This window comes from Leptodactylus fuscus, chromosome 9 (assembly GCF_031893055.1).
Source record: "Leptodactylus fuscus isolate aLepFus1 chromosome 9, aLepFus1.hap2, whole genome shotgun sequence".
Taxonomy (NCBI): domain Eukaryota; kingdom Metazoa; phylum Chordata; class Amphibia; order Anura; family Leptodactylidae; genus Leptodactylus; species Leptodactylus fuscus.
In genome coordinates, this window is record NC_134273.1 from 5,542,930 (window position 1) to 5,568,497 (window position 25,568).

Consider the following 25,568-nt stretch of genomic DNA (forward strand, 5'->3'; position numbering starts at 1 on the left):
GATTGTATCACTATAAACAACCGCCATCTATATCACATAGTAACAATGTAACACAATACTATATAGATTGTATCACTATAAACAGCCGTCATCTATATCACATAGTAACAATGTATCACAATACTATATAGATTGTATCACTATAAACAGCCGCCATCTATATCACATAGTAACAATGTAACACAATACTATATAGATTGTATCACTATAAACAGCCGTCATCTCCATCACATAGTAACAATGTAACACAATACTATATAGATTGTATCACTATAAACAGCCGCCATCTCCATCACATAGTAACAATGTAACACAATACTATATAGATTGTATCACTATAAACAGCCACCATCTATATCACATAGTAACAATGTAACACAATACTATATAGATTGTATCACTATAAACAACCGCCATCTATATCACATAGTAACAATGTAACACAATACTATATAGATTGTATCACTATAAACAGCCGTCATTTATATCACATAGTAACAATGTAACACAATACTATATAGATTGTATCACTATAAACAACCGCCATCTATATCACATAGTAACAATGTAACACAATACTATATAGATTGTATCACTATAAACAACCGCCATCTATATCACATAGTAACAATGTAACACAATACTATATAGATTGTATCACTATAAACAACCGCCATCTATATCACATAGTAACAATGTAACACAATACTATATAGATTGTATCACTATAAACAGCCGTCATCTATATCACATAGTAACAATGTAACACAATACTATATAGATTGTATCACTATAAACAGCTGTCATCTATATCACATAGTAACAATGTAACACAATACTATATAGATTGTATCACTATGAACAGCCGTCATCTATATCACATAGTAACAATGTAACACAATACTATATAGATTGTATCACTATAAACAGCCGCCATCTCCTTCACGTAGTAACAATGTAGTACCAGAGGACAGGCCCTATACTATAACCCTCTGAATAGGCAGCAGAGGCAAGTGCCGATCTAACAGGGGTCAGAGTATCGGCGGTCATGATATTGGGGGCTAAGGCCATCTCGAGCTGGCGGCAGCGACCCCCTAAATTAGAAATATAGAAACTTTGCAAAACTCCCGCAATGAAATTCTACCAAACCCAAAGAAAAGAAAACATTGAACTTATCAAATCATCACATTTACCCCAGAACACACAGGTGACAGATGACACGGCCGATCACCAGCGCCAAGGTGACCTGCAGATACCCGGTGCCAGGCCCTCCGTGTCATCTCTGCCATGTACAACATCTCTCATCATCTCACATTAATCAGACGGAGCTAAATGGCCGATCCATGCGCCGGCGCTCATTACTTGTGGAACAGGCAAAGGGTCCGGACTTGGCAAGAAAAAAGTCCCATAAGAATGATAAAAATTCTGATCGACCGACAGAAGGAAAAACAGATGACGGATCAGCAATGGCGGATTATATGGACATATAGATAGTACGAGAGGTGTAAGAGTCACAGAGATCAGAGGAATAACACACAAAATACTGGATGGAAATATTTGAGTGTCATAGGATTCTATCTGTATACATCTCCTTGTATATAGTAATTAGAGATGAGCGAACAGCGTTCCATCGAGTACGTGTTCCATCGGATATCCGGCTGTTCCAGATGTTCAATTCGATTCAAACACCAGGTGGCAAACTCACTAAAAATTCGTATCCCCTCCCACCTTCCCTGGCGCTTTTTTTGCACCAATAACTACGCAAGGGAGGTGGGACAGGAACTACAAACCAGCATTGATTGGCCAAATGCTGTACACTGTATGGCATTCGGCCAATCAAAGCTGGTCAATGCATTCCTATGGGAAAAAGTCAGCTCCAGCATATCGCAAGCTGACAGGGATCCGACATAATACAGGGACTTGGCTTGTTAGATGTCCCCAGACATGCTCCCCTGCTGTCCCAGTTGCTTTCCAGGGTGTTGGCATCATTTCCTGGGGTGTCATAGTGGACTTGGGGACCCTCCTGAGTCGAATTGTGGATTTCCCTAAAACGAATATTTATTCCCCATAGACTATAATGGGGTTCGATTTTCAATCGAACAGTTGAGTATTGAGCGGCTACTCGAATTGAACTTCGAACATTTCACTGTTCGCTCATCTCAAATAGTAATATAAAACCTACTGGTATAACCTGGGTATCTCCTGTATATAATTCTATATGTACAGCCGGTATAACCTGGGTATATACTGTATATAATTATTTATGTACAGCTGCTATAACCTGGGTATATACTGTATATAATTATATATGTACAGGCGGTATAACCTGGGTATATACTGTATATAATTATATATGTACAGGCGGTATAACCTGGGTATATACTGTATATAATTATATATGTACAGGCGGTATAACCTGGGTATATACTGTATATAATTATATATGTACGGCCGGTATAACCTGGGTATATACTGTATATAATTATATATGTACAGCCGGTATAACCTGGGTATATACTGTATATAATTATATATGTACAGCCGGTATAACCTGGGTATATACTGCATATAATTATATATGTACAGGCGGTATAACCTGGGTATATACTGTATATAATTATATATGTACAGCCGGTATAACCTGGGTATATACTGTATATAATTATATATGTACAGCCGGTATAACCTGAGTATATACTGTATATAATTATATATGTACAGCCGGTATAACCTGGGTATATACTGTATATAATTATATATGTACAGCCGGTATAACCTGGGTATATACTGTATATAATTATATATGTATAGCCGGTATAACCTGGGTATATACTGTATATAATTATATATGTATAGCCGGTATAACCTGGGTATATACTGCATATAATTATATATGTACAGGCGGTATAACCTGGGTATATACTGTATATAATTATATATGTACAGCCGGTATAACCTGGGTATATACTGTATATAATTATATATGTACAGCCGGTATAACCTGGGTATATACTGCATATAATTATATATGTACAGCCGGTATAACCTGGGTATATACTGTATATATTTATATATGTACAGCCGGTATAACCTGGGTATATACTGTATATATTTATATATGTACAGCCGGTATAACCTGGGTATATACTGTATATAATTATATATGTACAGCCGGTATAACCTGGGTATATACTGTATATAATTATATATGTACAGCCGGTATAACCTGGGTATATACTGTATATAATTATATATGTACAGCCGGTATAACCTGGCTATATACTGTATATAATTCTATATGTACAGCCGGTATAACCTGGGTACATACTGTATATAATTATATATGTACAGCCGGTATAACCTGGGTACATACTGTATATAATTATATATGTACAGCCGGTATAACCTGGGTACATACTGTATATAATTATATATGTACAGCCGGTATAACCTGGGTACATACTGTATATAATTATATATGTGCAGCCGGTATAACCTGGGTACATACTGTATATAATTATATATGTACAGCCGGTATAACCTGGGTACATACTGTATATAATTATATATGTACAGCCGGTATAACCTGGGTATATACTGTATATAATTATATATGTACAGCCGGTATAACCTGGGTATATACTGTATATAATTCTATATGTACAGCCGGTATAACCTGGGTATATACTGTATATAATTATATATGCACAGCCGGTATAACCGGGGTATATACTGTATATAATTATATATGTACAGCCGGTATAACCTGGGTATATACTGTATATAATTATATATGTACAGCCGGTATAACCGGGGTATATACTGTATATAATTATATATGTACAGCCGCTATAACCTGGGTATATACTGTATATAATTATATATGTACAGCCGGTATAACCTGGGTATATACTGTATATAATTATATATGTACAGCCGGTATAACCGGGGTATATACTGTATATAATTATATATGTACAGCCGCTATAACCTGGGTATATACTGTATATAATTATATAATTATATATGTACAGCCGGTATAATTGTTATATTTAGCTGGTATAACCTGGGTATTTTTTTGTATATATGCAGTTGCTATATTTTATGTGTACTGATATAATATCACGCCGGGTTTTGTTACAGGATGTTACATTATTTTTATTGCTTTATCTATTTTTTCCTGGTAATTCTTTTGCTTTATTGTTGCAGATTTTAAATCCTTTCTTTCCTAAAGAAGTGACACAAGTGTCTTGTTCGGCTGATATGGGAGGACAATGCTGTGAATCTTGTACAATGAGGTATCTGAAAAGAAATGTATTAGTGTTATAATAAAGCAGCCTGGTGAAGAGAGCAATGACAGAGGATGAAGGAGCGCTGCTCTGAAGTGGAAATGTGTAAATAATTACTTGTTCACTTTGGAAATAAAAGCCTAGAAACACCAATGTGAAGCTTATTATAACAAGATCAATAAGAAGGTTTGTGTTGGTGGTGCGCAGTGTTTTTTTCCTTGTCCTCTTCAATATCTCTGGAATAAGACACACCTGAGCCTGGAGCTGACCTAGCAAAGTTTACCTGCAGTCTGAGAATTTGCTGCAGCACAATAAAATACTACAAAAGGAAGAGATATGAGATTCACATGTACAAGTACATACCCTCATAGCCAAATACTACAGGGATACATATGTGTGGTTTCTTGTACAGATATTTAACAATTGCATTTTACCCTATAAATTTTGCCTCCTATATGCAAAAATTTAACTACTATAATACTGCTCCTATGTACAAGAATATAACTACTATAATACTGCTCCTATGTACAAGAATATAACTACTATAATACTGCTCCTATGTACAAGAATATAACTACTATAATACTGCTCCTATGTACAAGAATATAACTACTATAATACTACCTCCTATGTACAAGAATATAACTACTATAATACTACCTCCTATATACAAGAATATAACTACTATAATACTACCTCCTATGTACAAGAATATAACTACTATAATACTACTCCTATGTACAAGAATATAACTACTATAATACTGCTCCTATGTACAAGAATATAACTACTATAATACTACTCCTATGTACAAGAATATAACTACTATAATACTACTCCTATATACAAGAATATAACTACTATAATACTACTCCTATGTACAAGAATATAACTACTATAATACTACCTCCTATGTACAAGAATATAACTACTATAATACTACTCCTATGTACAAGAATATAACTACTATAATACTGCTCCTATGTACAAGAATATAACTACTATAATACTACCTCCTATGTACAAGAATATAACTACTATAATACTACTCCTATGTACAAGAATATAACTACTATAATACTACTCCTATGTACAAGAATATAACTACTATAATACTGCTCCTATGTACAAGTATATAACTACTATAATACTACTCCTATGTACAAGAATATAACTACTATAATACTGCTCCTATGTACAAGAATATAACTACTATAATACTACTCCTATGTACAAGAATATAACTACTATAATACTGCCCCCCACATGTATATAACTACTATAATACTACTCCTATGTACAAGAATATAACTACTATAATACTACTCCTATGTGCAAGAATATAACTACTATAATACTACTCCTATGTACAGTCATGGCCAAAAGTTTTGAGAATGCCACAAATCTCCTCTTGTCACATGATCTGCTCCCTCTGGTTTCTGTGTGTTTGTCAGATGTTTTTATCACATACAGAAATAGAATTGCAATCATATTCTGAGTAATAAAAGCTTATAGTGACAGTTAGAAGGAGTTAGTGCAGCGGTGTAATATTTGCAGTGTTGACCCTTCTTCTTCAGGACCTCTGCAATTCTCCCTGGCATGCTCTCAATCAACTTCTGGACCAAATCCTGGCTGATAGCCGTCCATTCTTGCACAATCAATGCTTGCATTTTGTCAGAATTTGTAGGTTTTTGTTTGTCCACCAGTCTCTTGATGATTGACCACAAGTTCTCAATGGGATTAAGATCTGGGGAGTTTCCAGGCCATGGACCCAAAATCTCTCTGTTTTGTTCCCTGAGCCATTTAGTTCTCCCCTTGGCTTTATGGCAAGGTGCTCCATCATGCTGGAGAAGGCATTGTTGATGGCCAAACTGCTCTTGGACGGTTGGGAGAAGTTGATCTTGGAGGACATTCTGGTCCCATTCTTTATTCATGGCTGTGTTTTTAGGCAAGACTATGAGAGAGCCGATTCCCTTGGCTGAGAAGCCACCCCACACATGAATGGTTTCAGGATGCTTTACAGTTGGCATGAGACAAGACTGGTGGTAGCGCTCACCTCATCTTCTCCCAATAAGCTGTTTTCCAGATGTCCCAAACAAAGGGGATTCATCAGAGAAAATGACTTTCCCCCAGTCCTCAGCAGTCCACTCCCTGGACCTTTTGCAGAATATCAGTCTGTCCCTGATGTTTTTTTCTGGAGAGAAGTGGCTTCTTTGCTGCCCTCCTTGAGACCAGGCCTTGCTCCAAGAGACTCCGCCTCACAGTGCGTGCAGATGCACTCACACCTGCCTGCTGCCATTCCTGAGCAAGCTCTGCACTGCTGGTAGCCCGATCCCGCAGCTGAAACACTTTTAAGAGACGGTCCTGGCGCTTGCTGGTCTTTCTTGGGCGCCCTGGAGCCTTTTTGCCAACAATGGAACCTCTCTCCTTGAAGTTCTTGATGATGCGATAGATTGTTGACTGAGGTGCAATCTTTCTAGCGGCGATACTCTTCCCTGTTAGGCCATTTTTGTGCAGTGCAATGATGACTGCACGTGTTTCTTTAGAGATAACCATAGTTAACAGAAGAGAAACAATGATGCCAAGCACCAGCCTCCTTTTAAAGTGTCCAGTGGTGTCATTCTTACTTAATCATGACAAATTGATCTCCAGCCCTGTCCTCATCAACACCCACACCTGTGTTAATGGAGCAATCACTGAAACGATGTTAGCTGGTCCTTTTAAGGCAGGGATGCAATGATGCTGAAATGTGTTTTGGGGGATAAAGTTCATTTTCTAGGCAAATATTGACTTTGCAAGTAATTGCTGTTAAGCTGATCACTCTTTATAACATTCTGGAGTATATGCAAATTGCCATTAGGAAAAATGAAGCAGTAGACTTTGTAACAATTAATATTTGTATCATTCTCAAAACTTTTGGCCATGACTGTACAAGAATTAACTACTATAATACTACTCCTATGTACAAGAATATAACTACTATAATACTACCTCCTATGTACAAGAATATAACTACTATAATACTACCTCCTATGTACAAGAATATAACTACTATAATACTACTCCTATGTACAAGAATATAACTACTATAATACTACCTCCTATGTACAAGAATATAACTACTATAATACTGCTCCTATGTACAAGAATATATCTACTATAATACTCCCTCCTATGTACAAGAATATAACTACTATAATACTACTCCTATGTACAAGAATATAACTACTATAATACTACCTCCTATGTACAAGAATATAACTACTATAATACTGCCCCCTATGTACAAGAATTAACTACTATAAAACTACCTCCTATGTAAAAGAATATAACTACTATAATACTACTCCTATGTACAAGAATATAACTACTATAATACTACCTCCTATGTACAAGAATATAACTACTATAATACTGCTCCTATGTACAAGAATATAACTACTATAATACTGCTCCTATGTACAAGAATATAACTACTATAATACTGCTCCTATGTACAAGAATATATCTACTATAATACTACTCCTATGTACAAGAATATAACTACTATAATACTACTCCTATGTACAATAATATAACTACTATAATACTACTCCTATGTACAAGAATATAACTACTATAATACTACTCCTATGTACAAGAATATATCTACTGTAATACTACTCCTATGTACAAGAATATAACTACTATAATACTGCTCCTATGTACAAGAATATAACTACTATAATACTACTCCTATGTACAAGAATGTAACTACTATAATACTGCTCCTATGTACAAGAATATAACTACTATAATACTGCTCCTATGTACAAGAATATAACTACTATAATACTGCTCCTATGTACAAGAATATAACTACTATAATACTGCTCCTATGTACAAGAATATAACTACTATAATACTACTCCTATGTACAAGAATATAACTACTATAATACTGCTCCTATGTACAAGAATATAACTACTATAATACTGCTCCTATGTACAAGAATATAACTACTATAATACTACCTCCTATGTACAAGAATATAACTACTATAATACTACTCCTATGTACAAGAATATAACTACTATAATACTGCTCCTATGTACAAGAATATAACTACTATAATACTACCTCCTATGTACAAGAATATAACTACTATAATACTGCTCATATGTACAAGAATATAACTACTATAATACTGCCCCTATGTACAAGAATATAACTACTATAATACTGCTCCTATGTACAAGAATATAACTACTATAATACTACCTCCTATGTACAAGAATATAACTACTATAATACTGCTCCTATGTACAAGAATATAACTACTATAATACTGCTCCTATGTACAAGAATATAACTACTATAATACTGCCCCTATGTACAAGAATATAACTACTATAATACTACCTCTTATGTACAAGAATATAACTACTATAATACTACTCCTATGTACAAGAATATAACTACTATAATACTACTCCTATGTACAAGAATATAACTACTATAATACTGCTCCTATGTACAAGAATATAACTACTATAATACTGCTCCTATGTACAAGAATATAACTACTATAATACTGCTCATATGTACAAGAATATAACTACTATAATACTACTCCTATGTACAAGAATATAACTACTATAATACTGCTCCTATGTACAAGAATATAACTACTATAATACTACCTCCTATGTACAAGAATATAACTACTATAATACTGCTCATATGTACAAGAATATAACTACTATAATACTGCCCCTATGTACAAGAATATAACTACTATAATACTGCTCCTATGTACAAGAATATAACTACTATAATACTACCTCCTATGTACAAGAATATAACTACTATAATACTGCTCCTATGTACAAGAATATAACTACTATAATACTGCTCCTATGTACAAGAATATAACTACTATAATACTGCCCCTATGTACAAGAATATAACTACTATAATACTACTACTATGTACAAGAATATAACTACTATAATACTACTCCTATGTACAAGAATATAACTACTATAATACTACCTCCTATGTACAAGAATATAACTACTATAATACTACCTCCTATGTACAAGAATATAACTACTATAATACTGCTCCTATGTACAAGAATATAACTACTTTAATACTACTCCTATGTACAAGAATATAACTACTATAATACTACTCCTATGTACAAGAATATAACTACTATAATACTACTCCTATGTACAAGAATATAACTACTATAATACTGCTCCTATATACAAGAATATAACTACTATAATACTACTCCTATATACAAGAATAGAACTACTATAATACTACTCCATTGTACAAGAATATAACTACTATAATACTACTCCATTGTACAAGAATATAACTACTATAATACTGCTCCTATGTACAAGAATATAACTACTATAATACTGCTCCTATGTACAAGAATATAACTACTATAATACTACTCCTATGTACAAGAATATAACTACTATAATACTACTCCTATGTACAAGAATATAACTATTATAATACTACCTCCTATGTACAAGAATATAACTACTATAATACTACTCCTATGTACAAGAATATAACTGCTATAATACTGCTCCTATGTACAAGAATAGAACTACTATAATACTACTCCATTGTACAAGAATATAACTACTATAATACTACTCCTATGTACAAGAATATAACTACTATAATACTACTCCTATGTACAAGAATAGAACTACTATAATACTACTCCATTGTACAAGAATATAACTACTATAATACTGCTCCTATGTACAAGAATATAACTACTATAATACTACTCCTATATACAAGAATATAACTACTATAATACTACTCTTATGTACAAGAATATAACTACTATAATACTACTCTTATGTACAAGAATATAACTACTATAATACTACTCTTATGTACAAGAATATAACTACTATAATACTACTCCTATATACAAGAATATAACTACTGTAATACTACTCTTATGTACAAGAATATAACTACTATAATACTGCTCCTATGTACAAGAATATAACTACTATAATACTACTCCTATGTACATGGATATAACTACTATAATACTATACATGGATATTATGTAACATGTCTGTAGCGGTGATATTACTACTACTTGTTATAAAGTGTTTCAGTTTTTATCTTATTCTCATATATATCACTGTTGTGCATTTGCTTCCGCCATCAGGTTTCCATGCCGCCATCAGCCCTGAGTGTTCTCCCTGCACCTCCTTGTCCGGCTCAGTTGCCTTCAGGCTTCTTCACTTCACTTGCTCGGCTCTATAGAGATATTTGTAAGAAATAAATAATCCGGCCCCTTTGTTGGGTTTTTTGGCTTCACATTCACCGGCTGCGATGACCTCACTAGTGGGAAATGTCCGGGCTCTACCAGTTTTATTACTTGTTGCTAAGTGCCCAAAGTTAGATTATTCTGCACTTGGAGGAGATTTCTGGGGCAGTTTCCATGTTATCCAGAGTCATATAATTGTCTTTCTTATGTGACTGCACTTTCTCAGTTCTCGCACCGTCCCTTGGCCCTGGCTCCTCGCGCTCCCGATTCCTCAGTGCTGTAGATTCCTTACTCACAATATATTTGGTTTATTAATACATGTGAATAGCAGGTGGAGTAAAGTAACAGGTCACTGAGGGTCAGACTTCACAGGGTTTAGGCGCTGTATAGGAAACTTCCTATTTTCGCTACATTTATACGCGTCACTATATCTGTTAGTGTTCATTGTCACAACTGGTAACTATATTGTCCTTGTTGATGACTTGGTGTTATACTGTATTGTTCATGGCCAAGGTTATTCTGCTGTTCTAGACCAATATTTCAGTCCACTGTATAACGGATTAGAATTTTTTCTTTTGCTCTAGAACAGGATTATTAGATTCTACAGCAGGTTTATCCTGTGTTCTAGAAAATGCCCATGCAATGTCCAGAAACAGGATTGTGTCGCTCTACAGCAGGATTACATTCTACCGAAACACAGTAACACAATGCTCAAGAACTGGATTACACTTTCTTTTCTGGAGTGATGTCTATTACAAGGTTTGAAGACAATCTTAGCTCCATCTATGCCTTACAGGATTAGAGTTCTCGCTCTAGTAGTGTAGAACATGCATGCACAATGACCAAATCATGGTGAGCTAGAATTCAATATCAGTTGGCTCTAGAACATGATTACAAAGTCTAGAAAAAAGCTCAGAATCTTCTGCTCCAGCTCTGTCACATGTGACTCTAGAACAGTATTACAGATAATAAAAATATATAACACGATAGACTTCTACATGTATGTAGCTCTACATATGTAACCTAATGACATCATCATGTGACATCATCAGCGCTTCCTAACTGAATGACTATTCTATGATATCAGGGATTCCATGTAAGAGGAATCTCGAAGTCTCTGAAGTGCTCTGTAGCCTCTGGTGATGAACAATCTTTAAGAATTCTCATCACTGTCGATGCCGAGGAGAAGCCGCCAAGACAAATTGATTCTTCATTGTCTACTAGGAATATAAATCTCATGACTTCTGACAACCTCAATCAAATAAAGCTGAGCAGGGTGGTCGGAGATGCCCTCAACCTCCATTTGTGCCGGCTGACATTATATGATGGAGGAGATCAGTGTCTATAAGATCAGTGCGGGGTAGGAGCCCCCTGTTACAGGTACTCTAGAGCCCGGAGACCACTGCAAAACAAGTATTTACCCCCCACACCACCGGGGATATTACCGTTAACCTCTTCACCATTAACCTCTTTACCATTAGCCCTTTCACCATCCTAGACCACCAGGGATATTCGTAGCAGTAACCTCTGCACATTTCTAGGTTATCATGAATTTTACCATTAACCCTTTCACCACTCTAGACCACCAGGGAACACAATAGGACTAACCTTTAAATCATTCTGTTCTGTCAGTGATGTTACCACTAGCCCTTTCACCATCCTAGATTACCAGGAGTAGTCATACATATCATTATTCTCTTCACCGTCCTGTATGATCCGGAGACTTTACTACTATCCCTTTAATGACTCCAGATCACCAGAGACATTATTATAACCCACGATGAAGGATTTTAGCTTTCTCCATTTCACCACCCTAGACCACCTGTTGGAATATCTGGAATAGCATTCTGGACTATTAGGAATGTTATCTTTATCTATATCATGTCCCCGGATCACCAGAGATGTTACCATGAACCTTTCCATCAGCTTAGACTATCACGGAGTGTACCATTAGCCCTTTCACCACCCTAGACCACCAGGGATATTTATACCAGTAACTTCTTCACTATCCTAGACTGTCTTGACATTTATCATTAGTCTTTTCACCTCCCAAGACCACCAGGGATTTTACTGTTATCCCCTTTGTAACTCTAGACCACAAGGGACGCTACTTCTGATTTATTATATCAATCTACTGAGTTTGTGATGTCATTGGCAACATTGTTTGTGTATTATTATCATTGTATCACTTGAAAGCCCCCGGATACTGATGAGACTCTATAAGAAATAATGGGGCGGAGGGCGCACTTCGCTTTTTCTTGGGGTCACATGTTCAGTAGGGCTAGGGATACATTTTACCCACAATTCCTGTTGTCCATAATACAATCTTTTTCACAGTTGTAGCAAGATTGGGCTCACACTACAACATGGCGACCTCTGGTCAAGGCCAAATTTACTACATAGTCCCAGGCTCAATCCAAACCCTCAGACATGACTGATAACCTGTGACATCATCACTCTCCACTGTACATCTCTGACATCATCACTCTCATCTGAACATCTGTGACATCACTGCTCTCCACTGAACACCTGTGACATCACCGTTCTCCACTGCACCTGTGACATCACCGTTCTCCACTGCACCTGTGACATCACCGCTCTCCCCTGAACACCTGTGACATCACCGTTCTCCACTGCACCTGTGACATCACCGCTCTCCACTGAACACCTGTGACATCACCACTCTCCACTGAACACCTGTGACATCACCGCTCTCCCTTGAACACCTGTGACATCACCGTTCTCCACTGCACCTGTGACATCACCGTTCTCCACTGCACCTGTGACATCACCGCTCTCCCCTGAACACCTGTGACATCACCGTTCTCCACTGCACCTGTGACATCACCGCTCTCCACTGAACACCTGTGACATCACCACTCTCCACTGAACACCTGTGACATCACCGCTCTCCCTTGAACACCTGTGACATCACCGTTCTCCACTGCACCTGTGACATCACTGCTCTCCACTGAACACCTGTGACATCACCACTCTCCACTGAACACCTGTGACATCACCGCTCTCCCTTGAACACCTGTGACATCACCGCTCTCCACTGAACACCTGTGACATCACCGCTCTCCAGTGCACCTGTGACATCACCACTCTCCCCTGAACACCTGTGACATCACCCCTCTCCACTGCACCTGTGACATCACAGCTTCCTTTATATTCAGGATTGTTACAGATTATAATGTAGAGAACACTGTGGTAAACATGGCGCCCGGCCTCTCACAGGATAATGGATTCACAATAGCCGCCTTGTTTTCCTGCCGTTCCTCCCTGTCACCGACTCTGCGCAATTCAAGTCCTTGTATTTTTGGAGAAAAATGAAGTAGCGTCCGGGAGTCCTCTGTGATTTAACAAGTAGCGGTGTGTGATCAGAGTAATTACCAGGAATTGGCAGGCTCTGCAGGCTAAATGGACTGTATCGGCTGTCAATTCCAATGTTTCCATTTTACTACGTTAAAAATCACGTCTGGAATATTTTGTAGAATCAGATCCGACATTTGGCAAATGGAGTTCAGCAAAAAAGGGAAAAATATGAATCCAGCAATGCTTACTGATTCCAGACACAGATCTGACATTAGATTCATAGTTTATGTGTCCTCTCTCCTGCCTGCTATAGTTCATGAATAAAATACTGCAGTAAAGACTGACACATTCAATGGCAGAGTGGTAGGAGAAAGATAACAGAATATAACTGTGCGACCAACGCAACTACTCATCACTCCCCAGAACTCCTGCACCTCAAGGCGAAATACTGAAGTCATATCAAGTGTCACTGCTATGGAAGATAGATAGATAGATAGATAGATAGATAGGAGATAGATAGATAGATAGATAGATAGATAGATAGATAGGAGATAGATAGATAGATAGATAGATAGATAGATAGATGATAGATAGATAGATAGATAGATAGATAGATAGATAGATAGGAGATAGATAGATAGATAGGAGATAGATAGATAGGAGATAGATAGATAGATAGATAGATAGATAGATAGATAGATAGGAGATAGATAGATAGATAGATAGATAGATAGATAGGAGATAGATAGATAGATAGATAGATAGATAGATAGATAGATAGGAGATAGATAGATAGATAGATAGATAGATAGGAGATAGATAGATAGGAGATAGATAGATAGATAGATAGATAGATGATAGATAGATAGATAGATAGATAGATAGATAGATAGATAGATATGAGATAGATAGATATGAGATAGATAGATAGATAGATAGATAGATAGATAGATAGGAGATAGATAGATAGATAGATAGATAGATAGATAGATAGGAGATAGATAGATAGATAGATAGATAGATAGATAGATAGGAGATAGATAGATAGATAGATAGATAGATAGATAGATAGGAGATAGATAGATAGATAGATAGATAGATAGATAGATAGGAGATAGATAGATAGATAGATAGATAGATAGATAGATAGATAGATAGGAGATAGATAGATAGATAGATAGATAGATAGATAGATAGATAGATAGGAGATAGATAGATAGATGATAGATAGATAGATAGATAGATAGATAGATAGATAGATAGATAGGAGATAGATAGATAGATAGATAGCTAGATAGATAGATAGATAGATAGATAGATAGATAGGAGATAGATAGATAGATAGATAGGAGATAGATAGATAGATAGATAGATAGATAGATAGATAGATGATAGATAGGAGATAGATAGATAGATAGATAGATAGATAGATAGATAGATAGATAGATAGATAGGAGATAGATAGATAGATAGATAGATAGATAGATAGATAGGAGATAGATAGATAGATAGATAGATAGATGCGTGAATACCCCTTAGTGTAGATGTTACATCTGCAGAAGAACTTGTCGGTAACACGGAGGATTCTGATGACAATTACGCAGCAAATATCACAACAGATTGTTCCGCCCTGTTTACTTTATGTGTGAACACAGCCTTAACACTACAGTACGTATTTGGTGCAGAAATTTTTAGCACTCTTCTATTCATTTGGGTCTCACATTCATTTACAACCCCATTTAGATGAAATCTGCTGTGTGTGAACTTCGCCTGACCATACCACAATCTATGCAGATGAGCAGCCATGTTCTGCGCCTGTGCACAAGTGGAGTAAAGATAATAACCAGATGTCAGTGACTGGGACCCCGGGACGGAGGGGGGGGGGGAGCTATGGGGGGTAGTAGCTGATGAGTCATGATGGGGGGCACTTACTTTTACAATGATGCTATTTATAGCGATAGGTCTGGGGCAGGGGGTATAGGGGGCTAGTAGCTGATAAGTCATGATGGGGGCACATACTTTTACAATGATGCTATATATAGTGATAGAGCTGAGCCCTGGGGTGGGGGGCTATAGGGGGCTAGTAGCTGATAAGTCATGATGGGGGGGACACATACTTTTACAATGATGCTATATATAGTGATAGAGCTGAGCCCTGGGGCGGGGGGCTATGGGGGGGTAGTAGCTGATAAGTCATGATGGGGGCACATACTTTTACAATGATGCTATATATAGTGATAGAGCTGCGCCCTGGGGAGGGGGGCTATGGGGGGGTAGTAGCTGATAAGTCATGATGGGGGGCACATACTTTTACAATGATGCTATATATAGTGATAGAGCTGCGCCCTGGGGCGGGGGGCTATGGGGGGCTAGTAGCTGATAAGTCATGATGGGGGGGACACTTACTTTTACAATGATGCTATATATAGTGATAGAGCTGCGCCCTGGGGCGGGGGGCTATGGGGGGCTAGTAGCTGATAAGTCATGATGGGGGGGACACTTACTTTTACAATGATGCTATATATAGTGATAGAGCTGCGCCCTGGGGCGGGGGGCTATGGGGGGCTAGTAGCTGATAAGTCATGATGGGGGCACATACTTTTACAATGGTGCTATATATAGTGATAGAGCTGCGCCCTGGGGCGGGGGGTAGTAGCTGATAAGTCATGATGGGGGGCACATACTTTTACAATGGTGCTATATATAGTGATAGAGCTGCGCCCTGGGGCGGGGGGCTATGGGGGGCTAGTAGCTGATAAGTCATGATGGGGGGCACATACTTTTACAATGGTGCTATATATAGTGATAGAGCTGCGCCCTGGGGCGGGGGGCTAGTAGCTGATGAGTCATGATGGGGGGCACTTACTTTTACAATGATGCTATATACAGTGCTAGATCTAGGTCCTGCCTGTCTGCTCCACTTCTCATCTTGTCCCGGGCACTTACCTTCCCCATAATGAATCATTGTGTCAGTGATGGGTGGCAGTAACGCAGGCGGCTCCAAGACTCTCTCACTTTCTTCTTTGGCTCATGGTGATGTCACAAGGAGCTCTGGAGACTCTGGAAGACAAGCAGTTTGCAGGTTGTGTGAGTTGGGCGATTCATCATGCTTTGTGTGTTAATGAGAGGCTCATGCATAGCAGAGTCTATAGAGGCCACGCAGATGAACAGGAGAGAATCAACTGTCAGCGCTTGTGATCTGAAGGACTGCAGCCCTGTGAGCAGAATCCTCAATCAGGGACTCCGCCAAGTCCTCCACATACAGGGGGAAGAACAAGCCCCGAACTCAGAGAGGGGATAGACTGAGCCCGCCGCTAATGGCCGCCAAGTTACAAGGGGCCAAAGTGGAGAAATAGCAAAGAATGCTGAGGGTGCAAGTTATAAAGCAATGAGCACAAGCCGGGGACAAGTATTAAAGGGGATGGGAGACTGTGACATGTATACTGTAGGTCTGGGAATATTAGACTGCTCCCTGGCAATCAGGTCAATGGACAAGGCTGAAACAATTCTCTTATTCCTGCAGAGAGTCTAAAATAAAAAAAAGCAACTTTGTAACTATGAAAAAGATTAAAAATCTACTTTTTTTTTTTTTTTTGCATACAGTTCCTATGCAGAACTCTGCGTCTCCATTGTTACAGACTACAGAGCGGCCCTGTGTAGTCTGATCCTGAAGTCTGAGCTGCTGTAATCCCTGGAGTCAGAGACAGTAAGAGCTGACTACAGGATGAGGGTTTGTAGTCTGTAACCCTGGCGAGTCAGAGGTCTATGTAACAGCGTTAGCTGCAAAAGGGGAGAGAGTTTTAACCAAGGCTATTGGTAAAGTGGCTGCAAATTTCATTTTTAATACATTTAATAAAATAATTGCACCCCCCCCTTAAAAAATGTGCAACTGAAACCTCACTGCCCACGCTGTGTCATCAAAATAGAACGACCGGATACAAGAAACTGAACAGCAAAGAGAAGTAACTAATACAGATAACTGAGAAACGACAAAGTACTTCACAGAATATTCTGTAATTTATAACACCTGTGGAGCCGCCCTGATATTATCGGGGACGGAGTCGCTCTCCTGTTATACGTAAAAGATTTCCTGCCTGTCTTATTTAGTGACCGGTAACAAATTGTCCGATTATGGATGAAACATTTATAATAAGTGAAAAACACTGGAGACGTATCAAGTTCTAACTGACACATTGATCCGCAATCACAGCTGTCCTGTAGTTAGAGGGAAAGTCAGGTTATACAGACTAGCTTTACATTGTATTTATTTACTAAGTATTATTCTATACTTCATCTGAACATCATATTACATGTAACATATAGAATTAATCTACATACATGTAGTCACTGTCTATATACTGTATATTACATATCCTGTACTCCAGAGCTGCGCTCACTATTCTGCTGGTGCAGTCACTGTGTACATACATTACATTACTTATCCTGTATTATACTCCAGAGCTGCGCTCACTATTCTGCTGGTGCAGTCACTGTGTACATACATTACATTACTTATCCTGTATTATACTCCAGAGCTGCGCTCACTATTCTGCTGGTGCAGTCACTGTGTACATACATTACATTACTTATCCTGTATTATACTCCAGAGCTGCGCTCACTATTCTGCTGGTACAGTCACTGTGTACATACATTACATTACTTATCCTGTATTATACTCCAGAGCTGCGCTCACTATTCTGCTGGTGCAGTCACTGTGTACATACATTACATTACTTATCCTGTATTATACTCCAGAGCTGCGCTCACTATTCTGCTGGTGCAGTCACTGTGTACATACATTACATTACTTATCCTGTATTATACTCCAGAGCTGCGCTCACTATTCTGCTGGTGCGGTCACTGTGTACATACATTACATTACTTATCCTGTATTATACTCCAGAGCTGCGCTCACTATTCTGCTGGTACAGCCACTGTGTACATACATTACATTACTTATCCTGTATTATACTCCAGAGCTGCGCTCACTATTCTGCTGGTACAGTCACTGTGTACATACATTACATTACTTATCCTGTATTATACTCCAGAGCTGCGCTCACTATTCTGCTGGTGCAGTCACTGTGTACATACATTACATTACTTATCCTGTATTATACTCCAGAGCTGCGCTCACTATTCTGCTGGTACAGTCACTGTGTACATACATTACTTATCCTGTATTATACGCCAGAGCTGCGCTCACTATTCTGCTGGTGCAGTCACTGTGTACATACATTACATTACTTATCCTGTATTATACCCCAGAGCTGCGCTCACTATTCTGCTGGTGCAGTCACTGTGTACATACATTACATTACTTATCCTGTATTATACTCCAGAGCTGTGCTCACTATTCTGCTGGTACAGTCACTGTGTACATACATTACATTACTTATCCTGTATTATACTCCAGAGCTGTGCTCACTATTCTGCTCAGTTCATAATGTATTTGCCATGTAACCTAGGAATTCTTACAACACTTATTATGATAATATTATTTGTAACCAGGGTTCCCTTTTAAACCTACAACCTGTGATAATGTCACATCCATTATAGACCATGTTAGTAAATGATTGATATTTGCAGCTTATTCACATTTCTGAGCACTTCTCACCTTCACACCTCACCCTGTGCTAAAATCTCTCCTGCACCTGAAAATGACACTTAAATAATAAATAAGGTTCAGTACACAGGAATCTGCAGAGGATGAGCAGAATCCAGATATTGTATCTATCTATCTATCTATCTATCTATCTATCTCCTATCTATCTATCTATCTATCTATCTATCTATCTATCTCCTATCTATCTATCTATCTATCTATCTATCTATCTATCTATCTATCTCCTATCTATCTATCTATCTATCTATCTATCTATCTATCTCCTATCTATCTATCTATCTATCTATCTATCTATCTATCTCCTATCTATCTATCTATCTATCTATCTATCTATCTATCTATCTATCTATCATCTATCTATCTATCTATCTATCTATCTATCTATCTCCTATCTATCTATCTCCTATCTATCTATCTATCTATCTATCTATCTATCTATCTATCTATCTATCTATCTATCTATCTTCCTATATGCCTGGCAGGTACACGGCGATATTTCCCAGTTTTCACTTTCTATTGTCTCTAGGACTTGGGGCACTGCTCTGATTCCTCTTCATTGTGTATGTCGCTCGGGTCCTCCGGTGTAATCCTCTGCATTAGCCGCTCTCGCCTCTCTCTGCATTGTTCTCTATACCGCTATAATGTGCTTTTTGCAGCTCTTGCGCCATAGTTAGAGTCTCCTGATTGATAGAATGATTATTGTAATTTTCCTTCTCTGGATACAAGCAGAAAGGCTCTAATGACTGTTTCTGGTTGGAGACAATGAGGCAGGTAAATAGACTGTGCGGTGGGGGTGAGGCCTAGCGCTACGAGGCGTGTCCGTGAGGAGCGGGGGCTCTGATAATGTGTCATTACTGGAGAGGTACTTGATGCTGAAGTGGACCTCTGCCTCCTAATGACACCTCGTGTAACACTAAATGTATATAATTACCGTATTCTCCAGAATTCTGCTAAGAGGAGAGGAGATTGTGAACTAAAGGAAAGTGTTCCACTGATAACTATGAGAATCGGGAGTGAGAAGAATGTCATGGCCGTGTATGTGCTCTAAAACTTTATTATGTTGGGAGGAGCTTATTTATCATATGACTATCCACCTCGGTGGAGACTGACACCTATTGGTCATTTGCAAGTTAGAAACATCGGTGTCGTGGGGTCAAGAAAGGCACAAAAACAGATAATAAATGTTTTTGAATAGAATTGGAACCTCAGGGGAGGGCTTAGTGGTCTGGTAGTTAAAGCCCCTCCCTTCCTGAAGCTCAGGGGAGGGTCTTAATGTCTTGTAGTTGAAACTCCTCCCCTTTATGACCATCAGGGGAGCACCTGAAGGTCTATTAGTCTTTCCCCTTTGAACCTCAGAGGAGAGTTTGAAGATCTGGTCGATGAATCCCTTCCCCTTCTGAACCTCAGGGGTGGGACCTGAAAGTCTCATTTGAAGCTCCTCCCCTTCCTCTGGAATCAGTGATGTGGCCCCTTCATTCTCAGGATCAGCAGGGGTCCCAAAGCTCAGAGCCCACCTATCCTAAAGTGATGGCAAACCCTAGCAATATGCTATCAGTGTAGCAGATAGGAATAACCCTTTCAGCACCACCACTGACCCGCGTGACCCTGCAGAAGGAGACAGATTTGTTATTCAGGCACCTAGGAAAGCTGGGTGCTAACGTGTGTGGGCTCAGTAATGATAATATTACACAGTGTAGTCTCAGTGAGGACTAGAGGATCAGATCTGACGCCTTATACAGAAGGTTTTATGGCTACGTCTCACATCACAAGGTTACAAAACAAGAGCCGCCTCGTACATTGTATTTCTGTCATCCGCCCGGAATAAAACAAGCGATGGATCAAACTTTAACTCTTCGTGTGCCGCCCCCAGTAAGTCCCCGCAGGTCTCCGCCGCGCTCGCCCGTCTCCGATTATGAAAGGATATTTCTCAATTGTTTAGAAAGGTTTAGAAAAAAATCAATTCCAGAGATTGAAGGCAAAAAAAAAAAATCTAAAATGTAACAAAACGCAAAGTGTTTCATCACATTGAGGATTCTGTCGACGGGCGGCGGATTATCAAATATTCCCGACCATTGGACGTTCATTAAAAACCCTATAAAGGGCGATTTCCGCTGTCAGTAAGTTTGCCCCGCACTCTGTATAAATACAACTTTCCATAAAGCTTTTTGTATCAGTTCCTCGAGAATTTTTAGGTCTTCGCTTGACCTGACCTTTAATATAAAGCGGAGGCCTGGTCATGTGATGGACGCACAGCAGCATGGATTGTTACATTTACATCGAGATACTATGTAGGAGTCTCCACTTTGGACGGCGGAACGTTTTCTTGACAATGGGCAGATCACACAGTGTGTCCCTCCCTCCCCCCCCCTTCCTTGAGTAAACTGGTTTGTAAGGAGTCGAGATCAAAAAGAATTTTCCAAATCTTCTCCTGGGCTCAGGTGTCCTCCAACATCTTCTGGCCTCCTGGGTGAGTCCTCCAACGTCTTCTGGGCTCCTGGGTGATGTCAGCGGCCTATGATTGGGCCTCAGTGGTCACATGGGGCACATCAACGTCAGGGCACTTGCATAAAAGCATCATGACGTCCACACGCCCCATGTGAATGCTGAAGTCCAACCACTGGGGCCACTGACATCACCCAGGAAGCTGGAAGACGTCTGAAGAAGACTGCAAAGGTGTCCATGAGAGGGGAGGGAAGGCGAGTATCAGTGTTCACTTCCCCTATGAGACCCTAGAAAATAGTTATAGAAATTCAAGTTTGCACCAAATTGACAGGTGAACCTTGCAAAATTTGCAAAATAAGTCTTGCAAGGATAACCCATCTCTAGGGATCAGCAAGAACTTGGTTCCCTTGCAGCACCTCCACAGGGGAAATAAAGTATTACACTGTGTCCATTTATATCCATGGGCTGTCTGGTCCTCCAGAGAGACCTTCTATGTCACTGCTCCTCAGGCTTTGCCCTGGGCAGGATATGAGGGTTCTGCGCAGGCGATCCTCCTCTATTAACCCAGATTTCCCCAAATAGGTTGTTTACTAAACCGGACAACCCCTTTAATTCACGAGTCACTCTTATTTATTCCACTAGTTCATGCACAGGCACAATAACATCTGGAGACATTTCCCGTATACCTGCAGGGATGTGCAGCGACTCAGGATCACTACTTAGTATCTGGCTTTGATGCTATAGCCGTGCACATGAGGAATGATGCCTGGAGTTCTGACAGTCGGTGCGTGGACAGGCACAAAAATTCTAGATAGAAACTTAGAAATCTGAGGATTTAGTCTTCTACAAGGGCACAAACAGTAGGTGACATATAAGGACATGTAAGAATATCCCGAGCCAACAATCTCTAGAACCCCGAAGACTCCGCGACTTGGAGAAACTTGTTGGAAGTTTTTAACTTACAGTATCAAGAATTGGTGCAAATCATCAGAGACAGAATAAAGATCCGTCCAATGTTGCAGAATAATATTCCGCTGATATGTCGCGTATAGATGTGTTATGCATAGCGGAATCACTGACCGAGATCACAAGGGCTCAGATATATCATAGTTACATCCCACACGCAGCAATAAGATCATATCTAATAATAATAATAATAATAATAATAATAATAATAATAATAATAATTCTATCCTATAATAGTAATATAATATCTAATGATAATAATATTCCGGTCTAACACAGTCACACCCCACGGGCAGCAGGGACTAGACAGGGTCAGGTCTGCAGAGGAGACCTGTGAGAAGGGACTGGTATTTCGGAGTTGTCTGGCGCCCGGCCAGCTCTACAAATATCTTCTGCCGCTCACACAATATTGAAAAGAAGCTTTTACCGAGGAATTAGAGCTGAGAACACTTGCAATTAAATTCACGTCTCAGATTGTTCACAAGACGCCTTCCACATAATTGTTCAGTTCTGTTAGTAACCTTCTCTCTACCCCAACCTCACCAGGGATGGCGCCGAATCAGGACTGTCTGCAAATCTCTGTATCTTCCTTCTTTCTTTCTTTCTTTCTTTCTTTCTTTCTTTCTTTCTTTCTTTCTTTCTTTCTTTCTTTCTTTCTTTCCTCTCTCTGATTGGAGCCCTGAGCCACACCCCCTTGTCTGACACTGCCCACCTGACATTACAGAGCTTAAATAACACATCAGGCACCAAAATCAACTGCGCTTGTTACTCAGGGATGGCGGGGGCTGGAGAGAAAATTTGAAACAGGCTGGAATCAGAGGAGGAGGGGCTATTAACAGAGGCTAAGAACTAGAAGTGATGGAAGTGATGAAATACAGCAGACAGTAAGGCTTAGATACTAAGGGCCCCTTCACACGGAGTAAACGCGCCGCGCATTGTGGCACGTTTACGGCGCGTGTACGCCGCGTTTTTTTACAGTGAGCGATTACGCCGCGTTAACGCCGCGTAAACGTGCGGTGCGTTTACTCCGTGTGAAGGGGCCCTAAGGACACACAGGATGGGCTCAGATACAGCAGAGAGTAAGGCTTAGATACTAAGGACACTCAGGATGGGCTCAGATACAGCAGAGAGTAAGGCTTAGATACTCAGGACACACTGGATGGGCTCAGATACAGCAGAGAGTAAGGCTTAGATACTAAGGACACTCAGGATGGGCTCAGATACAGCAGAGAGTATCACACTTATATAAAGTGGCTCAAAACACTGTGCCTGCATGACCTTAGTATCTAAGCCTTACCCTCTGCTGTATCTGAGCCCATCCAGTGTGTCCTGAGTATCTAAGCCTTACCCTCTGCTGTATCTGAGCCCATCCAGTGTGTCCTTAGTATCTAAGCCTTACTCTCTGCTGTATCTGAGCCCATCCAGTGTGTCCTGAGTATCTAAGCCTTACTCTCTGCTGTATCTGAGCCTATCCAGTGTGTCCTGAGTATCTAAGCCTTACTGTCTGCTGTATCTGAGCCCATCCTGTGTGTCCTTAGTATCTAAGCCTTACTCTCTGCTGTATCTGAGCCCATCCAGTGTGTCCTGAGTATCTAAGCCTTACTGTCTGCTGTATCTGAGCCCATCCTGCATGTCCTTAGTATCTAAGCCTTACTCTCTGCTGTATCTGAGCCCATCCAGTGTGTCCTGAGTATCTAAGCCTTACTGTCTGCTGTATCTGAGCCCATCCTGTGTGTCCTTAGTATCTAAGCCTTACTCTCTGCTGTATCTGAGCCCATCCAGTGTGTCCTGAGTATCTAAGCCTTACTCTCTGCTGTATCTGAGCCCATCCAGTGTGTCCTGAGTATCTAAGCCTTACTCTCTGCTGTATCTGAGCCCATCCAGTGTGTCCTGAGTATCTAAGCCTTACTCTCTGCTGTATCTGAGCCCATCCTGTGTGTCCTTAGTATCTAAGCCTTTGCTGTGTGATAGTCTCAGCCCCGCCAGCTCTGGATTTCCCATCTTGTTAGAGGTCCCTGGAGATACTTGTCCTCGGTGTGACTTGTCTCCCATCACAGGAGCGCTGTATCCCCGCACACAGGTCCTTAGCCTCTATATACAGAGGGCGTCTTCCAGGAGATGAATGTCCGCCCTGAGTCCTTCTGTCGGGGTCATGGAGATGGCTGCAGCGTCCATTGTGACCTCTGTATGAAGCCATCCCAGATATTAATCAGAGAGCCATGATGGTGCCGAGCTCGCCGGTGACTTTGAGCCTCTCCCGCGTCTTCCATCAATCTCCGGGCTCAGATGAATTTCTTTTTATTACACGTATAATTCTTTGCGGGCACTTGGAGGAAATATCCGGTTGACACTTGCGTTGCCCTCGTGGCTCCACATCTCGGGGCTGTCTACCGGGATGGACGACCAATTATGATATTTATATAAGAGGTGTTAGGTAAATGGCGGCGGCCGCTTGACCTCTGTCCCTGCCGCGCACATTGTCCTTCTCCTGTACAAGACATAAGATCTGACCTTATCTTGACTCGTGTCGGCTACATAAAAATATAAGACGCCTCTTTAGCTTGATTAAACACCGAACGTCTCGTGGCCGCTCCTCATCTGTACAAGTGATGCTCAAAGC

General features: G+C 39.6%; 1 protein-coding gene across 7 annotated transcripts in view; it reads right to left on the reverse strand.

Annotated features, from left to right (window-relative positions):
- Nucleotides 1–25,568, reverse strand: part of DAB1 (DAB adaptor protein 1) — a 499,349-nt gene that overhangs the window by 161,493 nt on the left and 312,288 nt on the right. For all 7 annotated transcript variants that reach the window (XM_075286464.1, XM_075286463.1, XM_075286461.1 and 4 more), the window contains exon 4: nt 16,861–16,974. The gene's annotated coding sequence lies outside the window, so the exon portion shown is untranslated. The remainder of the gene's footprint in view (nt 1–16,860; nt 16,975–25,568) is intronic.